At 38.9% G+C, this 14823-nt stretch overlaps 1 protein-coding gene across 4 annotated transcripts in view; it reads left to right on the top strand.

The window, feature by feature from the left end:
• NCALD (neurocalcin delta) overlaps nt 1-14823 on the top strand; it is a 382803-nt gene that overhangs the window by 304802 nt on the left and 63178 nt on the right. The window contains exon 1 of one of the 4 annotated variants that reach the window (XM_032316831.1): nt 4735-4909. The exons of the other annotated variants lie outside the window; for them this stretch is intronic. The gene's annotated coding sequence lies outside the window, so the exon portion shown is untranslated. Of the gene's footprint in view, nt 1-4734; nt 4910-14823 lie in introns of those variants that run through there. 4 annotated transcript variants of the gene reach the window in all.

The following is a 14823-nucleotide window of genomic DNA, read 5'->3' as shown; positions in this document are numbered from 1 at the left end:
TTGAACATATTAAAATTACAGCTATTTTTAATTCCCTGTCGGATAACTACAAAAGGAGAATCACCATTGGATCTGTCTCTACTGTCTATTTTTTCCTCTTGGATTTTGGTCAGTTAGACCTATCTCTTGGCATGATTAATGATTTTGGACTGAATTGGAAGTAGCGTGTGAAAAATGATAGAGGTTCTATCTGCTGTCATCTTTCTTTAGAGAGGGTTAATTTTTTTTTTTTCCTAGAAGATAGTTAGAATAGCGACAAATTACCTCGATCCAACTAGGCATTTTAAAATTTCTAGGATGGGTCCTGGTGTTTGTGAGGATGCCTCTATCTCCTGTTTTCCACTACATCCATGGCACAGCCTTTGAGTTAGGAGGCTTGAAAACTCAGGGTGTTGACCAGCTCCAACTCCTTGGAGAATCCTGAACTCTAATTTTTGTCTCCCCAGCACTATAAGACTGCTAAACTCTCCCTTCATGTTTTAATGCTCTTTGCTGCAGTTTTATGTTTTACTTCTTGTTCTTTTGCTTAACATCAGTTAGGAATTAGCAAATACTTCAATGGGAAAACAGTTCAGGAAGTTAGTATCACTTCTCTCTGATACCTTTTTTTTTTTTTAAATCAGGTTCTTAATCCCCAAAGTCCTCTGTGCTTTTAAATATTTGTACTCCCAATTTTTATCTCTCTAGTCTTCAAGAGTGCTAGAAGCCCCGCACCACTTAAGAATTATCAAATAATTTGAGGAGAAAAGCAGCAGATAACGTGGAGAATGTTGGGCTTCTATCAGTAGATTTTTTTCCTTTTATCTGAGATCTTGGAACTTAAGGATTTTTCTGCCTTTGCTGCTCTTTGATGCCTTCCAACCACTTTTTTTTTTTTTAACTCCAGCTTTTATTGTTATCTCAGTGAGAATATTGGATGGAACACATGAAACTCCATCATAATGGGCAACAGAAGTTACCCAAGCGAGTTCAATCCAAAGAGTTGCTTCAGTGAAAACTATAATAATTTGGGCACAGTTTTATTCAGGATATTTTCACTTTGCACTTTGTCCATTTTCCTTGATTCAAATCTTCCTGATTAGATTTTTTTTGCCATATTACTCATTAGGCCAAAACTGGATTGAGATCATTAGAGTTCTCAGATATAGAAAAGATAAATTAGCCTTCTCTCCCTCATAAGAAATTGAAAATAAAAACAATCCTCATGTATAAAATAAACATAAGAAACATTCAGTTCTTTCTAAAAATACATCAAATGTAAATAATTTCCCAGAGTTTATGAAGCCAGGCTTTCCAGGTATAGATCCTGGTTCTGTCATGTACTAGGTAGGCAAGGTACTTGTCATCTCTATGCTTAGGGTTCATCAGCTGTGAAATGTGAAAAAGAGAGTAACACCTGCCTCCTAGGGTTATTGTAGTGAATGATTTAATATCTCTGCAGCACTTAAAACAATGCTTCACATGTATTAAGTGCTCAATTAATGTCACTTACTATAAAAGATTATCCAACATCAACAGTAATAGCCATAAAATACATCAGCATATAATTAATGAACACTCATGAGAAGTATTCATGATTTAGCAGAGATAAGTTTGATTTACTTGGGAAATTTATTTGAACCTTCTCATTGCTAGAAAATTTTGTGATAACTCCACGGTTTTATTTTTATTTTTCCTTCCTTTGCCTTTTTGGGGAGCTGAGGGGAGCTCTTTCTTCTCTGTTGCGGGGGAGAAAAAGGAACCATTTCTTTCTGTTGCTCAGCAGTGATTTCCCAATAGTTGAGACACTCAACATTTACTGAGCACTCTTTGTGAGTTGTAGAACTGAATAAGAGTGTGTCTTTTGCCTATAAATCTTTGTAGACTTATCAGAGTCAGAAGGATAAACCCGAAATGACATACACATTAATCCATCTACCCTATGGTAGGGAGTCAGAATTTTAGAATACATTAACTTTATAATCCTCACAACAATCTTAGGATGTAGGCACTGGTGATCAGAGGATGGAAGTAACTTGCCCAGATGAGATTTGAACCCAGTGTCTCCAAAAAATAGCACCATGGCCTTCCCACTAATGTTAAGATGGGGAGACAGGAACATTTTACCTAGAAACATCAAATAAAAGGCCATTTATAGTTTTCTGCTCAGTGACCCATACTACCTGTTATTTTAGGTGTGTGAACCTGAGTCAGACTCCTTCTTTGGTATTTACCAATTATTTCCGGGAAAGTGGTCAAACTAATAATAGGCAGCCTTGACGTTCATACAGCAAGCGAAAACTACGGTGCAGAACTATTTTTGAATGGGTATTTTTAAATTCACTGAATCATTTTCACCTAAAAAAATGAGTTGTCATTTAAAAAGTAAAGGGACATATATTCCCTCAATGTGACGGGCTGTGAATGGAGAAACCCTTTTCTGTATTTCCTATAATATTTTCAGCTACATCTGGATTAATTAGCCAAATTGGTAGAAACTTTTGGCTCCAAAGAGATCATCACCGCGATTTCAACGCTGCAGGTGACTGGTAGCTTCTTTAGCTGTAAGAAGAATTTCTAATCCTAGGTAGTTTGCAAAGTGAAAATGAGTGATAACAGGTGGGAAGCATGCTACAGAAAGAAGGGTTTAAGCGCATCTACCTTTCATTTGGAAGTTCAGTCCACTGAGTATTCTAACTTATAATGAGTTTAAGCCCAAATCAATATATAGTAAGGTATACCTAGTCTTAAAAATAATCAAAAATTCAAAACGAAAAGGTGTTAGATTTTTGCTAAATTTCAAACTAGCTTTCAAATGAAAGCCCTTGAATTTTCGGCATTTTCAGAACCAGGAACTTCTTGTTTCAGAGGACATCACCTATCGGCAGAGCTGGGTACTGCAGCTTTCCTCAGGCCCGAGCTGCAGAAAGAGGAGGAGTTAGGCAGCCAGGGATCTGGAGTCCGAGAGATGCTAAAGCAGGCAGCTCATGGGAGTTGGGGCCCTGGAAGTCTGGAAGGACCTGCTTTCCCTCCTCTCTGCCCATCCACGCATTACTACGATATGCATTTCTGAACAGAAACCCAGACATAGCTGGAACAAACTGCAAAACGATGAATTGTGGCTGTTGCAGAAATCTGACCCGGGTGAGACATCCCGATCCATCTAGATGGACACTGGGTTCAATGAGCCCCCTGTTGTTGTGCCGACAGGTAAATTCCCACCTGTCCTGTCTCTGAAATCACTGTAGCATGGGCAGCTTGATTTGACTTTTGCACTGCTACAGCTAATAGCGTCAGGAGGATAGCTCTTCAGATACAAATCTGTCTTTTCTCCCAGTTGGGGCTGGTACAGAAGTGGAAGAAGAGGAAGCCGGAATGGGAGGATTTTATAGCTGCAGTTTGGACATTGGTCTTATTGTTCAACAAGAAGCAATTTCTGACAATGAAGAAATTTCCTTCTTTTCAAGTGGCTCAGGTGGTTTAGCTTCCTTTTATATTCTGGAGCACCCTTGTGCTCGCTTCGGCAGTACATATATTTTGGAGCACCCTGGAGCAACTTTTTTTTTTTAATTTTTAAGAGCCAGAATAGAGATCCTGATGACACTAGCATGGAAAGGTCCTTTGTTCGGTCTTGAGAGCAGGCTCTTTCTCCTTGCCTTTGAGCCCTTGTGCCCTCTGAATGAGTATACATGTTCTGCGTGTATTTTCCAGAATACCTTCATTTCATTTTGTTTAATTGACTTCCTGTTAATAGAGAGGGAGGAGGCCCTGGGAAATAAGCACGTGGGCTGAGTTAGAAAGAAGCGGGGATGGTGCTAAAGGAAGTGAAGCTGAAGTTAGAAATGCTCGGGACCATGCAGGACCGTGCCTTTATTCGCTGCTCTAGGCTGTCACTGTGCTTGGCGTCTGTGGGACAGTCCCCCATTTACTCCGCCCCGAGCCCCAAACGGCTGTGCCTGGGAGCATTAGGAGGAGAGGATTTGGCCCGTGTATGGTGACCTCCACACGAGAGTCTAAACGCGTTCTAAATGTACTCACGAGGTCGTTTTAAAGTGGTGCCGTTTTACTACTCGTCATTCTTGCATAGATATTTTATAGTGAGGGACTCTGGCATTCATACTCTCCCCCCCGCCCCCCGCCCCATCCCACTCGGTGTCGGGGTCGTTAGATTCTCTCAGCCGACTCTGGGCCACTACCCCCGTGTTTCTTTTATTTCTTTCCATCGCTAGCGTGGTCTCAGGACCTCGACGTGGCTTCTTGCGGGGTCAAGACATCTTTTCTTCCAGATCCCCTTGAGTTTCTGTTTTTATCCCTTTGCTTACAAATAGCTTTAATTAGCTCAGAAAACTACCGCCCCCCACCCCCAGGATTTTTCAGTTTCTCTCCTTCTCCAGAGAGAGACATGCATGCTTCGTTCTGGTGATAAGGAGACTAGTAGCAACTTCAGAGCGACAGATGCATTTTCCTGCAAGGAACTGTAACGAACAGACACCAAAGTCTTAAAGAGGAAAGTTGTAGGCAACGTTTGAGTGGCAGCCTCGGAGGTTGAGGGTGTTGGGGAGCTGTCCGTGATGATTGTGGGGTGCGTGTGTACAACCACACACACACAGACACAGACACACACAGACACACACACACACCCTACAGTGACAGATGACCTATTGAAATAATTTCAGAGCTGTTCTGTGGTTGCTACGACAACCAATGCTCTCTTGGCTTTCATCTGGCCATGTGACAGGGACTTTGACGTCAGCTGGAGGCAGAGTCTGTGGCTGAGTCCACACAGTCAAAGGCCTGGGAGAATCTGGTGGATGCTGGCCGCTCCTGCTGCTGCTTGCTCTACTCCTGCTGCTGCTCCTACCGCCGCACCCCTGCTTCCCCTGGGGCCGCAGAGCATGGACTGTTAAATCTTGCACTTCTTTGGTGTGAGGTAATTAGCCTGCTTTATACACAGTAGTTATATGTTTTATAGATGACTGTGGTTTTCCCCCCTCTCTTTTACCTCCTACAAGTTTATCGTCATGAGCAATGATTGTTGTACCAGGGGGAAAAATGTGAAGCAGCTTCTAGTTGCTAATTTTGTGCAGAGTCTCTGGAATTTGGTTAAATTTGGATTAATGTTCTCCGAAGTAAGTTAAAATATAATCGCCTTTCTTGCTCAACACTTGCTAACATGACATTATTGAGAGATACGGATTTTACAGCTGGAGCCAAACATTCCCCGTCGAATTCCAGGAATCCTCCCTTCAGCATTGTTTTGGGTTTAAAGACTCCAGCATAGTCTTGCAATATGTTACTAACTGCTTTTTTTTTTTTCTTTTTACAATTGTTACCCCTTCTGAATCAGCCTAGAATAGTTTGGAATTTGGTTTCTATCTTGTTTGCAGCATGCATAATTAGCAACAATAGGCACAGCGGGAAAGAACATTATACTTTGAAACAAAAGTTGGGATTTTTTTCTTGTAAATAGGGTAGTCTGAAAATACCAGGGAAACTGTCAACAGCTTCCTGTTTAGAGGAAAAATAATCTGGAATATGCCAGGGAAATTGGGGTGAAACCTCTTATGTGTGTATGCCTGTCACTGGTTTTGGTTGTTAGAGCAAAGTGCCCGTTTTCAGGATCTTCCTCTGAAAATTCAGCTGTGAAGAGAATGGCATTGGGTAGTCTTCACTAAGGAGTCATGCAAGCTGTTCTTGTATTTAGGAACTGAAATCTTGCCCACAGAAGGAAACAATAGTAGATGTTACTTTAATTCAAATCCAGATATAAATAGTCACTAAAATTTGCTCCAGATCTTGAATGAATAATTTGGTAATGGTGATTAATAAGACTTTTTATCTCCTTATTCCTAGCACAGTATACAATGCAAACTGTTTTATTTGCACTGTTTTAGTTCCTTTTCTTCCCAAGTTTCGTAAATTTGGATTTTTCTATCATTGGATAGATTGGGTAGTTTTGTAGCTAATAATTCAAAGGAAACCTCTGGCATTTAAGCTCATTGAAGCCTACATTTATAATCAGGTTTCTAAATCTTACAAATCCAACAGGAGAAATAGGAAAATTTTAAAGCAGCACACTTAATATACTTACTATTTTGATGGCTAGAAAATAATGGTTTCACTGTGTATATGAATATGTATTTTGTGATATCTGATTTATATCTCAAGGTAATGAAATTATATATTGTTATTTTTATGTTCTTTTTTAGTTTTAGAATTCTAATTGCATTTATATTTTTCTTGAAGATAAGAATTTTGAGCAGTATTAGGTTCAGTGATAAGTGAATAATTGTGGATGCAACAATAATTTTTCAATTGCTTTCAATGACTGAATATTCATTGAACTGACTGACATTTGGTAAATCTGTTTTTGGCCAGAGATCCCACAGAGGTTTTTCCAAAAAGTCTAATGTGCTTACAATTAAGGTACATCTACTGAGGCATCATCTCATCATTTAATTGATCTCATAATTATAGTAACTCAGAGACCACATTCTTAACACTCCTAGAAATATGTTAATCGGTTTGCAACATTTCAAATGAGCATGGATAGGACCGTTAGCATTGCATTTAAAAGCTCTATCTCTGATTGACTACTTTGATGTTTGCTTCTTTTATGAAAAATAAGTAATAAAAATAAAAATAAAAAATAAGTAATGTAGCTTAGATAGCAAAGATACAGCAAAGATTTTCTATATATTTTCCTCTATGATATTTTAAATTAAAGTTATGAAATGATTATATTCAGTGCCTTTATAAAATACACTGGATTTCAGCAGTGTGAAATATAAGAGAACAAGTCTGTGTCAATGACAAAATGTCAATGATAAAGTTTATCACTAGAAGAGAGCACCCTATGCTATGATCTCAGAGATGCTCTAGAATCCACAGGTTTTTCTTGTGGCAAAATAAAAAGAAAATGACTGTCATCAGAGTCATTTACTTAAAGCAGTTAGACTGTGCTGATTTCAAGGTCAAGTTTGTTTCAGCTTCAAAAGATAGCAGCGAGGAATGATTTGCTTGAAACCTGGTTGTTGCTTTGTGTATAAGTTCAGGGATTTTTAACCTTTTTCATGTCATGGGCTTCTTTGGCAACCTGGGAAAGCCTATAGACTTCTCAGAATGATGCTTTTAAATGCGTATGTTAAAGTATGCAAGATTACAGAGGAAACCACTTTTATTGAAATACATTAACCAGATTTTTTTTTGCAATTGTGATATGTGTTTTGTTAATAATTTATTCTTAAATAATACAAACTAGCAGCAGGTATAACTACCATCATTTTGAAGTAGTGACAAGTGTAGAAGGTATTTCGGAATATCTGTACCACCTGTAATGTGATGTGAGAACATCCGTGATTTCTGTTGGTGACAAAATCACAGGTACTGTATTTGTAGCCTACATTTTAATGAAAAGAAATACTAAATTTCAGTTTGAGATTGGCAAAACTGAAAGTGTCATATTTTTCCCATCCAAGTTCCTGGATTCCCTAGAATTCTGTCCACCCCTGAATTAAATGATAGGTAAGCAAATGATGCCGAAAGTTCGTAGAACTGCATTAGACAAAACACCACCATTTCCACGTCCAGTTCCACATCTGATTTTATTCTCTGAATGTGTGAATTTCACAGTATTCTCGAATTTCTGTGTGAAAAGGAATGGTATATCCAGACAGCTACCAAACTATAACTTTCGTTCATTTTCCTCCTTGAAATCCATAAACATTCTTATGTTACATGGACTGGGAAACTCTTACCTCATTAGAAAAGAGTGAAGAGGAAGGACTGATAGTGTTAACATAAGTTATGCAAGTTAAAACCATGGACCACAGAAGTAAGACTAAAGCTAGCAACAAAATGGCTTTTATCCACTCGGAGAAAATAAGCCAGGAGTACTCAGATGAAGAATGCAGGATGTTATGTGAGATCATTCGAGAACTTACATAACTTCCCAGTGTAATGTAAAGCACATACTTGTATGAATCCGTAAGTTATAATACTAACTTCGTTACTCAGGATAGAGCCTATTAATTTATCTACCAGAGGTCCCCAGGATGCGCCACATTCAAAATGAAATGGAGAATGGAGACACTTCCTAAGTAATTTGAACTCAGGATTCTATTTGACTTATTGGTTATTTGAGAACAATACAGGAGGTAACTCCTGTAACTTTGAATTTGCAGAAGATATTGCCTACCATTCTTCTCCAACCTACTAGGTAGCTTTGCAGTTGGTTGGTTGGCTGACATCATGTATCATTACCTTTCCAACCCTGCCTCTAGATTGTCCAAAGCTGCTCTATTACATCAGCATCCCCCGTCTCAGCGTAAGAGAATTGGAGCCGTGACATTTTGTACAAGCTGTTGTCTAAACTCAATCCAAATCCCTAACATTTGAAATGGAAGCTTAGCAATTTTCCTTCATGTGTTCTTGGGGAATTATGAGAGAGGATTTTTCTCAAACATTTTTTAGTCATTGGACAAGAAGAGAACACCTGGTTTGGGGGTTTTGAGTCTCAGAGGCAACTTGATAAAGAAACTTGGAAAAAGTCTAAAAATCTCTGACTCCCAGCTGTACTGTTTGCCTCTTTGATGGCAGGTGTTTGAAATTTTAACTTCAGAAAGGAATGTGCCATTACTCCTCATGAAATCAACTGTTATTTAAATCCTGCCCCATGATGGAAATCTGACTAGAAATAGCATCCCAAAATATAGTTTTTTTTTATTGTCTCCAGAAGTGATGCCATAAAAGTTAGTGCTCATTAAAACTTCTATATAAAAATTATATGATAAATATTTAAATTCGCTGGAGCCATTTTCTTCAAACTAAAGACAGTCTGTTCTTTCTATCTCTGCAGTGAACCTTAGTTTTTTGGGACATAGTTCTATAAATGCCTTTAATTAGAGACACAGCATCTCTTTAAAATTTAGTTTACACTAATGTCAAACGTAGTATACTCAGCTGACATTAAAGTTCTATATTTGATTTGCAGGAAAGAAATCTTTTAATCTGAATGATACTCAGCTGTTGTTTGTCCTAATGGAAGGATCATTCATATTTTCTGAATTCTATCCCAACGACTGTAGGAAAAGCTAAGGCTGCATATTGCTTTTGTGCGAGGATGAATCTTTTAAAGAATGATTCCAGATTTTTTTTTTTTTTTTTTTTTTTTTTTTACTTTTATGAACTTAAACCCTATCCATTAGGGGCAAATGTTGAGAAGCATTCTATTCTTTGACTCTGCTCAGCTGACTCCCACAGACTTTCATGTGATTCATACAACGAAAACCACAACCAATTTTGTGATGACCATATTTACAACATCCTTGGGGATAAAAAATAGCATCCACCAAAAGTTATCCCATCCTATCCCTTCCCAGGCATCAGATGCCACAGGAACCAAGCATTTATTAACTGGCTGCCGCATCTCCATATTAAAGGAAGCATTTGGGGCCCCTCCCTCACATAGTTTTGAGCGATATATGCCACTGGCATAGAAAACTCAGCTTATTTTATGAACTTCTGATTTTTGTTTGCTTGAACTTGTACTCAAGCACTGAGTCTTCCATATATTCAACAAGCTTTGTTCACCTACTGTGTGCCAGGCATTAGCCCAGACACCAGGGATACTACGGTGAACAAGACAGGCAAGGTCTCTACCCATGGAACTTACAGTCCACTTTTAGGGATCCTATGTCTCTCAACAGCCACAGTTTCTTCCTCATGGTCATGCTGGCCAGTGTAGACAAAATGAGAATTACTTTTAAAACAGAAACAAACAAACTTCAAAACAAAAGAGACAAGCAAACAACTGGGAGCCATTAGATTTTACACCCGAGTTAAACCTTCGAAGGGGTGTTCTTCAGCTGGTGAACAGTTGGCCTGATTTGTAAGCAATCTGTTCTTATCAGTGTCAGGCATTCCAGATCAGTATGCCTAGCCCTATTCTCAGTGGGCCAAAGGCTGTCTTCTAAATCAGCAAAAGAATGAGACTGGTAGGAACTGACCTAAAGAATGATTTTCTTTTAGGCAAATATGCTGTCTTACACAATAACAAGAGCTATTTTATTTTAAGAAAGGAATCCTTAAATTAGTAGTGCCCAAGTGCAGTTGGCCCTTCAATAACATGAGGATTAGGGGTGCCAAGCCTCCATGCAGTGGGAAATCCATATGGAACTTTTGACTCTCCCAAAACTTAACTTCTAATATCCTACCATTAACCATAAGCCTTACCAATACCATATACAGTCAATTAACAGATATTTTGTATGTTATATTATTATACACTGTATTTTTACAATAAAGCAAGCTAGAGAAAAGAAAATGTTATTAAGTAAATCATAAGGAAGAGAAAATAGTTACAGTACTATACTGTATTTATCAGGAAAAAATCCATGTGTAATTGGACCTGTGCATGGTTCAAACCCCGCATTGTTCAAGGGTCAACTGTGTATCTATCTTATCTTTCTTGTACTAATCCAGTCAAGATAGGTTTACTACATAACCCCAAATCCCAATGGCATAGTACTCCCAATGGCATAATACCATTCATTGTTCACTCACCCGCAAATCAGATTTAGGAGAAAGATTTTTTTTTTTAAGGTTTATCTATTTATTGAGAGAGAAAGAAAGAGAGAGAGAACATGAGCAGGAGGAGGGGCAGAGGGGAGAATCTCACACGGACTCCCCACTGAGTGTGGAGCCAGGCATGGAGCTCCATCTCATGACTCTGAGATCATGACCTGAACTGAAATCAAGAGTTGGGTACTTAACTAACTGAGCCATCCAGGCACCCTTAGGAGAAAGGTTCTACTCCACACAGTTGTCCAGGAATTCAGACTTCTAGCTAGTTAAACTAATCTGGGGAAAGTCCTACATCTACAACTTGCAGCTGTTACTTAGGGCAAGTTACCTAAGTCACGGTTTTCTTTCCTGGATAATATCAGTGCCTACCTTACTGGCTGTTAAGCCAGCTTACTTGGCATAGTAATTGACGGGTATTAGGTGTTCAATAATGTGAGCTGTTATCATTAACTTTCTTCCTCTGATAGTGCGGCTACCACCACCATTTCCCTAGAAACTATGAAGTACCACTGCCCAAAATTGTGTGGGTATCTTCCTGGTGTTAAAATAGTAGCGAACATTTAGGGAGCTAGATAGACTTCTAAGCTCTTTTCAAAATAACTATTTTTTTTTCTCAGTGTCCAGTTTTACAAATTGAGGAAGCTGAGGTACAGAGAGCTTAAGTAAATAGCCCAGTGTTACACAAGGATATATAACAGAACTCTAGGTATATGACCCTAGAGTCCTGGCTCTTTACTCACATATAATTATATCAGCTCCCAAATGCTCTTCTAGAATCTTGCCACTCACCATAAAGACCAGGAGTCTGTTGCCCTCCCCTTGAACCTACATAGGCTTGTGATTGATCCAACTGATAGAGCACAGTGGAAACAATACTAGATGACTTCCAAGGTTGGATCATAAAAAGATACAATTTCTTTGTCTCTGGGCTATTCTTTTTCTTTCACACGTGACATTTGCTCTTGGAAAACAGCTGCCATGTTGTGAGGAAGTCCAGACCATATGGAGGGGCCATATGTAGGTGTTTCAGCCAACACCCAGCACCAACCACCAGAGATAGGAGTGGGAAGCTTTCAGAGGATTCCAGGCCCTAATTCTTAAGTCCTCCTCTCCCTTCTGATGCCAAGTGGGCCAGAGATGAGCTATCGCTGCTGAGCCTTGCCCTAAATTGCAGATTCATGAACAAAATAAACATTGTTGTTGTTTTAAGTCCATCAGTTTGGGCATTATTTCTTAAGCAGCCAGAGTAGCTGGGACATACGGGGTAATTAGGTATGACTAAAACACCTGTATAAGGGACTAAACTTCAGGTACATATTATTTAAATAGGTTTTTATGATTTGGGAAAAGTACCTAACCTAATTAAAATAATTTCTAGAGGAAAATATATTTCAGTTACCAAATTACAAATGGGCATCTTGTTTGTAAATTCAGAACAGTGTCCTACATATTAATGTTGTTGCCAGTTCTGAAGGATTTGGGCTACTCTGAGACTTGACTATTTGCCTTAGTAAAATCTCCCTCATTGTTTCTGCCACCTAGGATCCTCTCCACTGGAGAGGCTGTGTGGACAGTAGTACCTGTGTTCTTTTTCCCTGGTCACTGCTTAGCCCTCCTTATCTGCTTTTGTCTCCCTTGCTCACACCTACTCTAATCTGCTGCCCAGTTTTCTGTTGACAGGCCCTACTGTCTTCTTGACACCCTCCTTTGGTTCATTTCCAATCCTTCTAAGCCTGTTCTTCTGCTCTAATGGTTTACAGTAAAGCTAGGGAATTCCTCTTGGCCAGGTACGATGAAGCTCATTCAGCAAAGTCTTCTTACAAAGCTGCCAAAATGGCAACTGTCCCACTGGCTTGTGGCTCCAGACATCTAGCACTTGGAATATTCAGAACTATAACCCTTATATCCTCACTCAAAGAGACCCTGCTGTCTCTTCTGCTGCAGAGATATCAATACCTCTGATTGTCTTCTCACTAAAATGCTACCCTCTCCTGATGGTCTTCCCACCATGCCTTTAGAAGGTTAATTATTTTTTTCACTCATTCATTTGTTCATTCACTATTTATTAATTCTGTATAGTGGGCCCTGTTGTCACGTACCTATGGAAAGATCTCTTTTGTGTCCAAGGACTGGTAAGTTTCCTCCAGTTGTCTCTCATTTGCTTACCATTGACACCAGGCCGATGTGGTCCAATGACCCAAATGTTTCAATAATCAATACATGTCACACTTCATTCAAGGAGTCCCGGCTAAGCAGGATACTACAAGCATAATACAGGACCAGCCAGTCTTTGAAAAGGTTATAGTCCAATGGGGAGGCTAGACAACATACAAAATACAACAAATTGTAGAGCTGTATCTTGGTTACAACCACTCATAATGCTTAGTGTAGCATGCAGCACATTGTATCTACTCATTAAACCTCTGGTAATGATGAAGAATTAACCCTAGAATGATATGTGACATTGAAAGGCATCTTCCTTCAAGGAGAAATTAAGCTTTGAACTGGGTCTTAAAAAATGGAGAATATTTGGCATGACTACAAAAGTGAGAGGGTCATCCATGAGTACCAAACATCGTGAGTACATCCTGGTAACAGAAATTGACACCCATCTGGGATTGAGAAAATGGTTGGAAAAGGGGAAAAAAAAAAAAACCATACAATACCTGAGGTGGGTCTGTGGTGATCTAGAATTGACCAATTTAAGGTAAGCTGGATTTAACCAGATAGACAGCAGGAAGCTAGTGAGTTTGGGAACAGGTAAGTGATGTATGTGTCAAATGGTGTTACAATATTTTAACAACCCTGTTTACTTTTGCTTTATAAAATTTATTTTAAAGCCCCAATATGTGTTAAGTATTTCCTTTTTCTCTGTTTTCTCATAAGAAAGTTCTAACTTTTTAAAGTAAAAGAAATATGAATTATTTCTGCCTTCAATGCTGTGTGAATGGTCCTTTTACCATTAGCTGGGTGGTACCTAGAGGGAGAGCTATGTAATGTCATAGCTTTAAAACTATAATCTGTTTTTAGCAAAGTCATAGTCACATAAAACCCAAGCCAGATGAAAGATTGAAGCCTTCCTAACATTTTCCATAGAATTATACTGTAGTGATAATTGATATTCATAATGAAACCTGTGGGACATTGCACCATTGTTCTGATGCTTTTTAATTGAGTCATCAATGAAAGACTAAATTATATTCAGTAAAGTTTAGTTGGAAGCATGTTTCATTATATCTAGTCTTTGAAAACTGACCATGTTATGTGTTTGGCAACTATCAGAATTTTTTTTGTTTTTTCTTTTGCTTTTTTTTTAAGTAGGTTTGTTATGCCCAACATGGGGCTTGAACTCACTGAGATCAAGAATCCCATGCTCTACTGACTAAGCCAGCCAGGCACCCCACTATCAGAATGCTTTTAATCAAAATATCCCATTCTCAAGAAAAATATTATAAATTATACATACAGAACTGTGTACTATATATACATATATGTTTATATGTATATATTTATATAAATATTACATATATTTATATACACACAGTAAAAGAATAACAAAAACATCATTTGTTAATCCTTCCAGTGAAATGTGATGGAGTCATACTGCTGATAACTTTTGCCATGGCCCCCAGCAGGTTGGTACTGTCCCCAAGGTCCAGTGGCTGTCAGGAATTAAATCCGTGATATAGTTGTGAAGTGTCCAACCACATAAGGATTTTAACGCAACCAAGGACAGAGAGTAAAGGCTGTGCTCTATGCTTCTAGAGCATGACTCGCCCCTGCTGTTGGCAGTTGTGCCTGTTTGGAAATCAGTTCTGTTTCCTGAGCCCATTGCACACCTAGTTGCTTCTTGCTGCCTTCTGTCTATTTGGCCGTGAACGGCCATGGCACTCTTGGTGATCCCTGAACTGAGGGCAGTTAACTCAAACCCCTCACTCTCTCAGGAACTTTCTTTATAGAGAAACGGAGCTGAAGTTTAACTGCAAGTTATGGTTTTCATGAGATTATTTGCTGGTTTCGCCAGAAGATGTTTTCACAGAATAGAAGCTATTTAAGAAAGAGGCAGCCCCTGGTCCAAATTTCATTTTGTAAAAATAACTACTATTAAAATCTGCTATAGTCACCTCCAAAAATGTTGGCTAACGTCCAACTTTAAAAGCCCAGTCCATTGCTCTTCTGAAAAGAACTGACTTCTTGCTCTGGCCTTCCAAACAGCCCGGACCGAGGTGCCTTACTGCTCTGACGGGGTATCCTTGCCAG

The sequence above is a fragment of the Mustela erminea genome, chromosome 16 (genome assembly GCF_009829155.1).
Source record: "Mustela erminea isolate mMusErm1 chromosome 16, mMusErm1.Pri, whole genome shotgun sequence".
Classification (NCBI taxonomy): Eukaryota; Metazoa; Chordata; class Mammalia; order Carnivora; family Mustelidae; genus Mustela; species Mustela erminea.
Note: the sequence above shows the minus strand (reverse complement) of the source record. Positions and strands in the feature narration are given on the sequence as shown.